Source organism: Lolium rigidum, chromosome 6 (genome assembly GCF_022539505.1).
Source record: "Lolium rigidum isolate FL_2022 chromosome 6, APGP_CSIRO_Lrig_0.1, whole genome shotgun sequence".
NCBI classification, from domain to species: domain Eukaryota; kingdom Viridiplantae; phylum Streptophyta; class Magnoliopsida; order Poales; family Poaceae; genus Lolium; species Lolium rigidum.
The window spans coordinates 107,197,525-107,209,597 of record NC_061513.1 but is presented as its reverse complement, the minus strand read 5'-3'; the positions used below and the strand labels follow the sequence as shown (position 1 = coordinate 107,209,597).

Here is a 12,073-nt window from a genome sequence, read left to right as displayed (position 1 = left end):
TTAAATTGATATATTATGAAGCTACATTTTACGACTGATTCAATGGTACTAATTTTATGTCATAAATGACGCTATATTTTTCTATACAATTAATCAAAATAAAAAAGTTTGACTTGTAACGACGGAGGGAGTACATGTGAGATGGTAAATTGGAAACCTATCGCTCTGGCCCTTGAACACATAGACACGTCTATAGTCGAGTTTTTCTTTTTTACTAGTTGAATGCCAGTGCGTTACTATAGAGAATAGATATTCTAATAGTGTTAGACATGTAGGATCCTCGTGCATATCAATCATCATTGTCCAAATTTTTAGCGGAGATCAATTGGCCTGTATTGTAAGCAGCACTAGCCTAAGTCAACAACCTAACCATTCAAATGTGAACACAGAAGATTTATTTTATACCAGCCAACGATTGAAACAAAATGCACACATTTTTCTTCAGACAATGGAGCAAGTCAAAACGCACGCAGGCGCTCAAATTCCAGAGCCTCATACTGGCCATCGAGCGGCTCAAAAACTTGCCTTTAGAAGAAACTAGCAAGGATAGGCGCGGCGGCACGCCGCGCCCAGCCAGGAGCTGAAGAATGAGTAACATTTTTTTCATCATGTTAAATTACGACTGTGATGTGATAGGATGTGATAGTGGAGTAACATGATATCATATGGAAGCCAGCACAATTGAATTGGCAAATTTTACTTTTAATGAACTATAAAATAAGTTAACATCTTCGTTACTTTTATGTCGAACGTGCAAGGGAACCTGAAACAAAGCATCATATTTATGTAAAATACAAAGTTGATGAGTAATAATAATAATAATGGTTTCTACTCCGTCGCCGTATATGCTCGTGCGGCCCGCTTCAAGCTAGTACCCCCTCGAAGATTGGGGATTGACCTTGGTATGTCAGGGTTTCTTAAGTATCTACTATGAGGCTATATACTGAAAATGAATCTTTTCTGCGCGGGAACTCCTAGAGTACTCCGAATCTGAAACTGAAACTATAGGGTTTGATAATTGCTCTAACAATTCTATAAATTTACCTAAGCTTTTTTCCCTAGCTTAATATGCAGTTGTTTATAACTAAATTATCGTGTGTGCATATTAACTTATACCATAGTATTCCAGGAAACAAAAAAGTAAGGGATCAAAAGAAGTAAAGCCAGCAGGAAGCAGGACAAAGTAATTTGAATGTTCTGAAACTGGTTTGTGATCCGCCTAGCTCACTGAATTAACAATAAATTCAGTAACAAAAACTACTTAACTAAAACAAAGTGTCATGTCCAAACTGGAATAATGAATTTCAACATTTCAACAACATTTACAAACATAAAACATGTAGTTACAATATACTTCAGCTGAAACCACAGATAGTGCTTGCACTTCGGAATCAGTCATTTCAAATTTAGCGGCATGAGAAACTTAATAAGTAACAGTTGCACTGAAAAAGAATTTTAACAGAGCTCAGCGAGGATGACCAGCAGCATGTGCACTTCAGTATCTGTATCTGCTATCCTAAGCCTATTGCTGCGAGGAACTCCAACGGAAAAATGAGCAGGGAAGTTAATGCTTCTAGTAGAAAGCTGAAAGAAAATAACAACGAAAAACGACATCGACAGTGCTTCATCTCTGTCTCGGGTAGTTGGAACAGGTTGGTCTGATGATGCAGATGGTATCTTACTGCTTGCTGGGGGAAATAACAGAGTAAGATCAGTGTGCCGCAATGGTAGTGTGTAATTTAATCTAGCATGTGCACTGAAGTGAATACCTAACAGAGCAGAAATAAATACAGAGTAGAAAAATAAGAAGAAACAATAATAGATAACTGAGTAGCATAAATAATATAAGCACTCGATCACATGTGCAGTGAAGTGAATACCTGACAGGACTATTGTCGACTGCACGTATCTGCAGGACCTCAATCGAGTTGCATTATATGAAAATAGAGGAAGGTTATCAGGTTGTGGAGTGATTTCCTGAACCTTTGAGCACTGAGTAATTTTGATTCTGTAAGGATGATCTGCTACTCTGTATTTATTCCGCACATCAACAATGATGAATTTTCTAAGGTGTAAACTGAACCTTCTTTTACCCGTGCCTTTAATTAATCTATACGATTAGTTGGCACAAATCCTTTCATCATGTTCCCTTGGGACGGAAGCAAGATTTTAATGCTTCTTGGACTGAAAAAATTTGCATTAAGAAATTCATACAAACTCACCTCAGTAACACCTAATCAGAAAGCACATCATCTAGAATCTCATCAACCACAAAGGACTTCGAGTAGAAACAGTTGGTTATAGGTAAAGCATCAGAATATAAGCAGAAAGTTATCCTAAACAATAGTGTACCCAGAAATTTCAACACCTGGCACGGCATACAGTAGTATAGTGAGGAGAAAGTTTGGTATTTTCCAAAGAGGACAAACCCTGGAAAACAAAAGAATGAGGAATTAAGTTAATGAACGAAGCAGATATAGCATGTAAGTGGAATATATAAGAAGAGAAAGATGAGTATATACATGAACCAATTCGTATAATGCCGAGCAATCAACTCACATAATTATGGTGGAAAACAAACACTGCAAAACAAAGCAAAGGAAACAGACATTAATTAATAAAACATGAACTATTAAATATCTTACATGAAAATAAATCAGTTATACCCATATGCACATGTCGTAATTATGTAAGTGACATGTATCATATTAACCGAAATAGAAATTAGTTCAGAAGGAACACACCATCCAATACATCATGTAAATATTGTAGCAGCGTGTGTTGAGTAAATTGTGACTCTTTGTGGCAACTTAATTACTCAAGAAGACCTATAAGATTAGAATCTAAACACTGAATCGTTTACTCAGTATGTCAACGTCGCCTTCAAATAATACTTAGGCCTCATTCCATTTGTCAGCATTTTAATTAGCCCGCTAGAACAGTGTACTGTTATTGAGACTAATCACTGATGCTAGATTGGTCATATTTTCTTGCATTGAAATATTTGTATTACTACACATGAATCCAAAGATCAGATAATCTCCGATTAGAACTACTTAAAATGATGGCTAAAGTACATGGTAGCAATAATAATTTTGCTGTAGTTGCAACCGTCAGCCCACTGACACACAACATAAAACTCCTTTACCCATTTAGCTTACATTGAACTATATGAGTATAGCGCACCAACTGTGCATATTTTAGTCACCAACTACATCGCCCAAGAAATTCTGAAATATAAATGAAGATCTAACCTACCTTGTAACAAAAGAAACTCTTAAGTAATGATTGGGGTTGGGCAGAAAAGAAAGAAGACTACCGTGTGCACATCCTGCATCTTAAGGTAGCTCTCAAGGCACCGATTCATCTTCCTACTATGTCGATCTAGATTGTGTGGATGATAGTTCATATATCCTCATGGATTGCTTGTTGGCCAGAGCTGCATTACAAAAGATTAGATCATCTAGTGAACACCCCTTTCCACCATTTTAACAGATGCTGAAAGGGCACTACTTGTATTAACATTCCTCAACACTCCACTCACTTTTGTTGTAGTCCTGGAGAAAAAGAAGATCAATTATCAAACTCAGAGCATGCACACTATGAAGCAGCACACAGTGAAATAATGAGTCTAGGACCATCTAGGCTCAAGAGTTGCTCGTGTGCATGCCACACACAAGCTGCAACTAAAGGTTAGAAGGCGACATACCTACCTGGGAAAATCTACACTTCATGTAAAGAGAAACAATCCATAGTGAAGACTGGAGAATGTACAGTCACTATTCCATAGCTACTAAAAGCTTCAGCCATCCGTGAACACCATAAAAGACTCATATGAGAAACCTGTGGTGTTGTTTATATTCACATGTAGAGGAAAATTTTGTCAAGAGGTAAGGAGAAGCATGAACCCTACCACATGGCATATGTGGTTTAGCAATCTCATAGCAGAGTATGTAGAAGGAACAGAAGGAGAAGCATGAACCCTGGTAATGTCACCTGTTGACAGTAACCTCCTAACTATATAATTAAGCATATAAGAGTTGAAAGCCAATTCCGCTTCGTGGATACAACGGGCTTCTTATAAAATTCCATTTCAGTCAATTCTAACAGGGCAAAATCAAGAGGAAGAGGGATTAATTTTCCTTGCTTTACTTTTAGACAGATAAAAAACAGAGAGCCGAAAGGAGAAAGACTGTAGCTTTCAACGTGCTCATATAAATACAGTAAAGAGAATACATACATGTACAAATCGAAACACAGAAATCTAATGAAGTAATATTGCACTACTTAACTGACATCTTGTAAGTGTCACTGGAATCACAATAACGCACATGTTCCTTAAACTGAAGAGAGAACATACTTGCAGCCCCTGTGAGCTAACCTTGAAATTCAGAGTAGACATTGTAATTCTGGTACTGTACATGTTAAACACGAGAACGAAGGAGGCAAACCAGCAGGCAAGACCGACGACTGGCACGGGCTCGAGAGACCTGGTGCCCTACCACGCCGGGCACGTGGAGAAACAGTGGCGGCTTCAAGCAGCAGACCGGAAAGAGGACCGGCAAGCCAGCACGGCATCAGCCGGGACGTGCCGTCGGTGTACCACGCCGCCCACGCGGAGCTACACCAGCCTCTACATTTGCAATCAGTAATTACCAAACAAATTTTCATAAGCTGATAAATTACCAGTTAGAGCTCAGACAAAACTCACCAAATTCGCATGTACGATGTCCAGCCTAGGCGTGGTGTAGATCAAGGGGACATGACCAGACCATCGGCGGCGGCGCCTGGCTCCAGGCTGCTTGACCCACTTTCCCCTGCTCACCAAGCTAGCGTCAACAATATGGCGTTGCAGACACAGGGGAGGTTGCAGCCCTTGAGCGTGTGCAGTTGTGCACCGCACCCTCGCACATGGAGAAGAACTGCGGCAGCACCCACCCGCCGTCGCCGCACACCAGGTAAGCCGTACGCGTCGCCGTGGTGGTGTACGGCCAGCGCCCCGGACCGGCGCTACTCACCGTACTCCGCGGCTGATTTTGGACCTTCTGAGATTTCATGGGCATCGAGGCCAACACCACCGTCACCGGCGGTCTCTGGTGGCGCGCGGCTTAGAGGCCTTGGAGGTGGGCGTCGACGCGAGGACGCCATAGCTTCTCCCGCTCCCCATATGATGTTGGCCTCATCGAGCTCCATAGTCGGGTCAGCGCCGTGAAGCACTCCATGGCCAAGGGCGGGGCTGGTTTCCTCATGGTCTAACCAATCTGTAGAATTTGATTTCCAACAACCTCCTCTGCTCCCTCTCCAGGATCTAGATCAGAGATAGAGAGAGGAGGCCGCAGACCATGGGAAGCTCGTACTGGGGAGAGCTTATGGTTTTGCCGGTGATGCCGGCGAGTCACCCAAAGGAGAAGATGGATGCCGGTGTACTCAATAGACCAGATGCGCAGCAGATGCAGAAGAAGACGAAGGCTGGCGCTGGCACGTAGCACGGCGGCCTGTACGCGGTGGCAACCGAGGGGCATGTCGGCCGCGACCAGCCGGCCGACCACCGCGGCGGCCAGGAACAGCGGGCAGCCCCCATGGACCGCCCCTCCATGAGCACGAACAGAGGCAGAAGAAGGATGAGCAGGCCCTCCATTGGCAGGCCAAACCAGTGGACGACACGGCGGACGGACCATCCCAGAAAAATCCAAGCGGAGAAGAAGAGGAGAAATTCAGAGAAAGGAAAGAGGCGGACGGAGGACGGAGGAACAGGGGTTAAGAACAATACCTGGGAAGAGGACACGCAGCGGAAATGGCGTGGCCCCACAACGTAACAGCGGTAGGAACATATGGGTCTGGTCAGAGATAGTGCGGACCCACAATACCAGCATGAAAAAGTTTAGGCACACACGGATCGAAGAAAATAAATCGCGAAGGAGACAGGCAAACCCAAAAGGAAAAGCAGGACGTCCCCATATGTGTACACGAAATCAACTGGATGCACTAAATCACACGTGTCAACAAACGGCCTAAGCAACAAAATTAACCAAAAATCTGAGAAAAATCGGATCTGTTAAGGTTTAATATAGTAATTATGAGAGTGAGAACCGGTAGCTTACGAGAGTTTGGTTGATGCAGCATGAGAATATTGGTGATACTACGTACTGTTTCGGTTATTCCCTTGTGTATATGGAACTTTTTTTTTTGAACAAGAAGGCCCGAAGGGCCTGGAAGCATTCATTAATATCGGTGGGTACAAGATTTACAACAATGCCCTTTTGCATCTCTAGCCCTAGAAAACCTGAAATTTGAAGAAAAGGCATTGAACTTTGCAGAAAGGACCCTAGCAAGAAGTGGAAAAAAACAATCAGGTGCTTGGTCTCCTTCTCCACCGGTCGCCGGCGACCTCAAGGCGTAGGACGCCGAGGTCAGAGAGAAAGTAGCTCGCGGCGCTCTCCAATCCGACGAAGGACTACCAGCGCCGGCCGCGACCACACCACCGGGGATGGACCACTTGGTGGCGTAGCAACGGCGAGCTCCAGCACTGTGTAGCAGAGGGCCTCCAGAGGAGGTAGAGCTCCTGGTCAAGGGCCTCCCTTCGGCCATCGAAAGAGGGGGCGAGGCAGTGGAGCCAGCAAAGGTCCCCCATTGAATAACTCGCCAGGCATCAAGGCAGCGTTCCAGCATGCCAGGATCCACAAGAGCTTCCAGATGATAGCACCCCGCGGGCATGAGTATGCACCGTCCAGAGATCACCACACCATCTCCTCCTCTGTCAACACCTCCATGGCTAGACAGAGATGGAGAAAAGATGCAGGTCATCTCCATTTGACTGCATACCCGGACTAACCTTGATCTCGCCGGCGCGACGATCCCCCAGCAGCAGCCCAACTCCCGCTCGCCTCCATGGCCGGCCAGGAGAAGGGAAACAACCGGGCTCACCAAGAATCCTCTGATCTCCTCCTCGCCACCACAGCCGGCCGGGAGAACACACTTTTCTTGGCCTCGAACTCACCAGCAGAGATCCTTTGCCATCTTTATTGAGGAGGTGGCTCCGCTCCTCCTCCCACTCTGCTCCGCCCATCGGAGCCCAAGAAACAGCAGCAGCAGCCCTACCAGGCCATGGATCTGGCGGCGATCCAGGCCACCACCTCCACTACAGGGCATACGCCCAAAATGCGGCATAGAGCCTAAAACTACAAAGAAACTACTGGATCTACCCTAAGACTACTCCGGCGCCTATCCAAGACCGACTCCGGCCGGCTATTCCGGCGGAGCGGCGCTCGGCGGCCCGGTCAACGGCGGGTTACCCTCAAGGGTACTGTAGGAGGGTGAGAGCTAAGGAGGGGGCCTCCAACCTTTCCGTTCGAAAACCCGACCGCCACCTGTATATGGAACTTCTGCAGGCTCTATCTGTTCACGCTTTGACAGTTTTTTCTTATTTGAACCTTTTCTCGGCATGAAAATAAGATTACTCCCTGCCCCCTGCCGCAGCCCCATGTGTCGGCAGCATCTGAGAGTGAGGTCATAGCTCCGGTGATGCTAATCATGCCTAAGTTGCAGGAGTTGTGGGGGAAGTCAGTTCGTCCCTTATCGATCGGGCATTTGGAGGTGGACTCGATTGGGTCTAGATCTAGCAAAGAGATTGGGCATCTTCTATCAGAAAATGATACGGGTGACAAAACTAAGAAGGCCTGAAGGGCAAAAGTAAAAAAGAGTGGAACCACAAGGAAGTCATCCGCAAACGCTTGATGGATGATCTCATCTTGTAGGGTTGTCGTGTCCGGATCTTTGCTCTTGCGTTTCTAGTGGGTTTCCATTGTGTGCGGTGATCTTGTTGAGAGTTTGGGGCCATGCAGGTTGGGAGAGTTGTTTGTTTCACCTAGGCGATCGAGGAGATACGGACTTTGGGTTTAGTGCACATGTGGTGTTGTTGTAATGGTTTCTTACACGGTTTTTGTTAATTAACTGAGCGCTTTTTTCTTAATTAATAAATTGAAGCAAATCTTTTGCCTCAGTTTTTTTAAAACAATAATCAGTGTTTTCACTCGATATTTGATAGTTTCTTGACATATTTAATGAGCTCACTCACTATTTGTTAATTTTTTTATAGGGTTTCGCAACACATTTTTTCTCTCTTCCTTAAATCACTCCCCTACCATATCAGAACTACTGTAAACGATGGCATTTCTAACACACATGAATAATTTGCCGTTCTGCCGTCTTGCGGATGCGTGAATTGTGATCTTAAAGTTACCCTTTCAGTATCTCGTAGTACAAGCAACAACATGATTTCAGGGCTAACGCTATCTCATAAAAGAAAAAGGCATATTACCGTGATTTTTTATTATAAAAAAGGCATAGTGCACTTCGTGTCAAACAGAAAATTACCTGAAAACATAACAATACGAGTTTGTAAATTTATCAAAATAACATCATTCATTATTCAAGAGCATAATAATTTACATTATCCAAGCTTTGGGATAGAGTAGTAGTATTTTCTATTAAGAAATTGAGGTTTCCTCCTCGAAATAGGCTTTCCACAGGTTTCATAGTTGAATTCAACCATATGCTGACATGTAATGAGTCATTTTTTCCACAGGTTGCAACAATATCTTCAATAGTACAATTAGCCTATTGTTCCGAAACCAAATATAAATTGTAACGCATAGTCCTATTACTCTGACCGTTTAGCAAACAATATTGTACTAGGCGCTATTTGAAAAAAGATGCCTTCATCTACACCATTTGGGGCATCTGGAAAGAGCGGAATAGAAGGATTTTCCGCAACGAGTCGTTGATGCCAGACATTGTGGCTCACATTATTTGGGAGGATATGGCGCAGAGAGCCTTCGCTCACTCTCAGGATCCTGAAGACCTAGCGGTTGTTTTTTAAAGGTTTCAGGCTTTAGTCTTTACGCTTGCTGCCCTCTCCTGGTTGTGGGCTTGGAGAACTGATCTTTGCTCTCGCGAAGACTCTATGTAATGGGCGGCCCTAGCTGGCGCTCGCGCGCCAGGATCTTATTGCGCGATCGGTTTCCGACAACCCAATTCGGGAAATAACCGTGTTTCCCTTTCGTGGAAATAAACGTGCGGGAAGTTGTGGACCACATAGGTTACGTGCCGTATGTGATTTGCTTTCTATTGCAGCTGCATAATTTCCTTTTCGTGCGCGATACAAGTTTCAGAGTCGTACATTATTTTGCTTCCTGTACGTGCGCAATTCCCTTTACTCGTTCACGAAGTAATTCTCCTTATTCCCTTTTTGGGCTAGTGAAATTTTAGGGTTAAAAAAAAGGGAGGGGAGCAGCATAGTCCACTTGCAAATGAAATGAACTACGACTTGCAACATGTAATATAATAACAATTCCATTCTTCCGCAATTCCCTTCTTGGTAACATCAGAACGTAGGTGTTGGTTAACCTTCCAGATACATGTTGATGAAGACTGAATGGGAGGTTTGGTAACACATGGACTTAGGTGTTGATGAATAATGAATGCGTGGTTTGGTAACACATTGAGTCAACTGTTGGTGAAGAGTGCATGGGAGGGTTGATAAGTAGGTCCCTTGTTCCTTTAAAAAACAAAAAGGAACAAATTTCATATATAAAAAAAAGATGAAGCTAAAGAATGGAAATGGGTCGGTAACACATGGACTTATGTGTTGATGAATAGTGAATGTGTGGGTTGATAATTATTGTTTCCCTTGTTCCCTTAGGAAAACAAAAGGACCACCTTCTTCTACACAAAAGAGAAAAAAAGAATGAGGTAACAAAAGAGTAGATGGGTTGATAAAACATTGAGTCACCTGTTGATGAAGAGTGCATGAGAGGGTTGATAAGTAAGTTCCCTTGTTCCCTTAAAAAACAAAAAGGACCAAATTTCATATAAAAAAAGATGGAGGTAAGAGTGGAAATGGGTTGGCAACACATTGAGTTGGGTGTTGGTGAATGATGAATTAGCGGGTTGATAATTATTGTTTCCCATGTTCCCTTAGGAAAACAAAAGGACCACCTTCTTCTACATAAAAAGAGAAAAAAAAAGAGGTAACAAAAGAGGAGATGGGTTGGTAACACATTGAGTCAACTGTTGATGAAGAGTGCATGGGAGGGTTGATAAGTAGGTTCCCTTGTTCCCTTAAAAAACAAAAAGGAACAAATTTCATATATAAAAAAAAGATGGAACTAAAGAATGGAAATGGGTCGGTAACACATGGACTTATGTGTTGATGAATAGTGAATGTGTGGGTTGATAATTATTGTTTCCCTTGTTCCCTTAGGAAAACAAAAGGACCACCTTCTTCTACACAAAAGAGAAAAAAAGAATGAGGTAACAAAAGAGTAGATGGGTTGGTAAAACATTGAGTCACCTGTTGATGAAGAGTGCATGGGAAGGTTGATAAGTAGGTTCCCTTGTTCCCTTAAAAACAAAAAGGACCAAATTTCATATAAAAAAGATGGAGCTGAAAGTGGAAATGGGTTGGTAACACATTGAGTTGGGTGTTGGTGAATAATGAATTAGCGGGTTGATAATTATTGTTTCCCTTGTTCCCTTAGGAAAACAAAAGGACCACCTTCTTCTACAAAAAAGGAGAAAAAAAAGAAGGAGGTAACAAAAGAGGAGATGGGTTGGTAACACATTGAGTCAACTGTTGATGAAGAGTGCATGGGAGGGTTGATAAGTAGGTTCCCTTGTTCCCTAAAAAAACAAAAAGGAACAAATTTCATATATAAAAAAAAGATGGAGCTAAAGAATGGAAATGGGTCAGTAACACATGGACTTATGTGTTGATGAATAGTGAATGTGTGGGTTGATAATTATTGTTTCCCTTGTTCCCTTAGGAAAACAAAAAGACCACCTTCTTCTACACAAAAGAGAAAAAAAGAATGAGGTAACAAAAGAGTAGATGGGTTGGTAAAACATTGAGTCGCCTGTTGATGAAGAGTGCATGGGAGGGTTGATAAGTAGGTTCCCTTGTTCCCTTAAAAAACAAAAAGGACCAAATTTCATATAAAAAAAGATGGAGCTAAGAGTGGAAATGGGTTGGTAACACATTGAGTTGGGTGTTGGTGAATAATGAATTAGCGGGTTGATAATTATTGTTTCCCTTGTTCCCTTAGGAAAACAAAAGGACCACCTTCTTCTACAAAAAAAGAAAAAAAAAGAAGGAGGTAACAAAAGAGGAGATGGGTTGGTAACACATTGAGTCAACTGTTGATGAAGAGTGCATTGGAGGGTTGATAAGTAGGTTCCCTTGTTCCCTTAAAAAACAAAAAGGAACAAATTTCATATATAAAAAAAAGATGGAGCTAAAGAATGGAAATGGGTCGGTAACACATGGACTTATGTGTTGATGAATAGTGAATGTGTGGGTTGATAATTATTGTTTCCCTTGTTCCCTTAGGAAAACAAAAGGACCACCTTCTTCTACACAAAAGAGAAAAAAAGAATGAGGTAACAAAAGAGTAGATGGGTTGGTAAAACATTGAGTCTCCTGTTGATGAAGAGTGCATGGGAGGGTTGATAAGTAGGTTCCCTTGTTCCCTTAAAAAACAAAAAGGACCAAATTTCATATAAAAAAAGATGGAGCTAAGAGTGGAAATGGGTTGGTAACACATTGAGTTGGGTGTTGGTGAATAATGAATTAGCGGGTTGATAATTATTGTTTCCCTTGTTCCCTTAGGAAAACGAAAGGACCACCTTCTTCTACACAAAAGAGAAAAAAAGAATGAGGTAACAAAAGAGGAGATGGGTTGGTAAAACATTGAGTCACCTGTTGATGAAGAGTGCATGGGAGGGTTGATAAGTAGGTTCCCTTGTTCCCTTAACAAACAAAAAGGACCAAATTTCATATATATAAAAAATGGAGCTAAGAATTGAAATGGGTCGGTAACACATTGAGTTGGGTGTTGGTGAATAGTGAATTAGTGGGTTGATAATTATTGTTTCCCTTGTTCCCTTAGGAAAACAAAAGGACCACCTCCTTCTACACAAAAGAGAAAAAAAGAAGGAAGTAACAAAAGAGGAGATGGGTTGGTAATACATTGAGTCAACTGTTGATGAAGAGTGAATGGGAGGGTTGATAAGTAGG

The 12,073-nt window shown here is 42.5% G+C and overlaps 1 long non-coding RNA gene across 1 annotated transcript; it reads right to left on the bottom strand.

The window, feature by feature from the left end:
* Positions 1 to 1,389: 1,389 nt before the first annotated feature.
* Positions 1,390 to 4,595, bottom strand: LOC124663793. The gene is made up of 5 exons (XR_006990418.1): positions 3,714 to 4,595; positions 3,545 to 3,557; positions 3,320 to 3,439; positions 2,523 to 2,582; positions 1,390 to 2,430 (listed from the first exon to the last, which is right to left on the bottom strand). It is a non-coding gene; the product is annotated as an uncharacterized LOC124663793 (long non-coding RNA).
* Between the last annotated feature and the right edge of the window lie 7,478 nt (positions 4,596 to 12,073).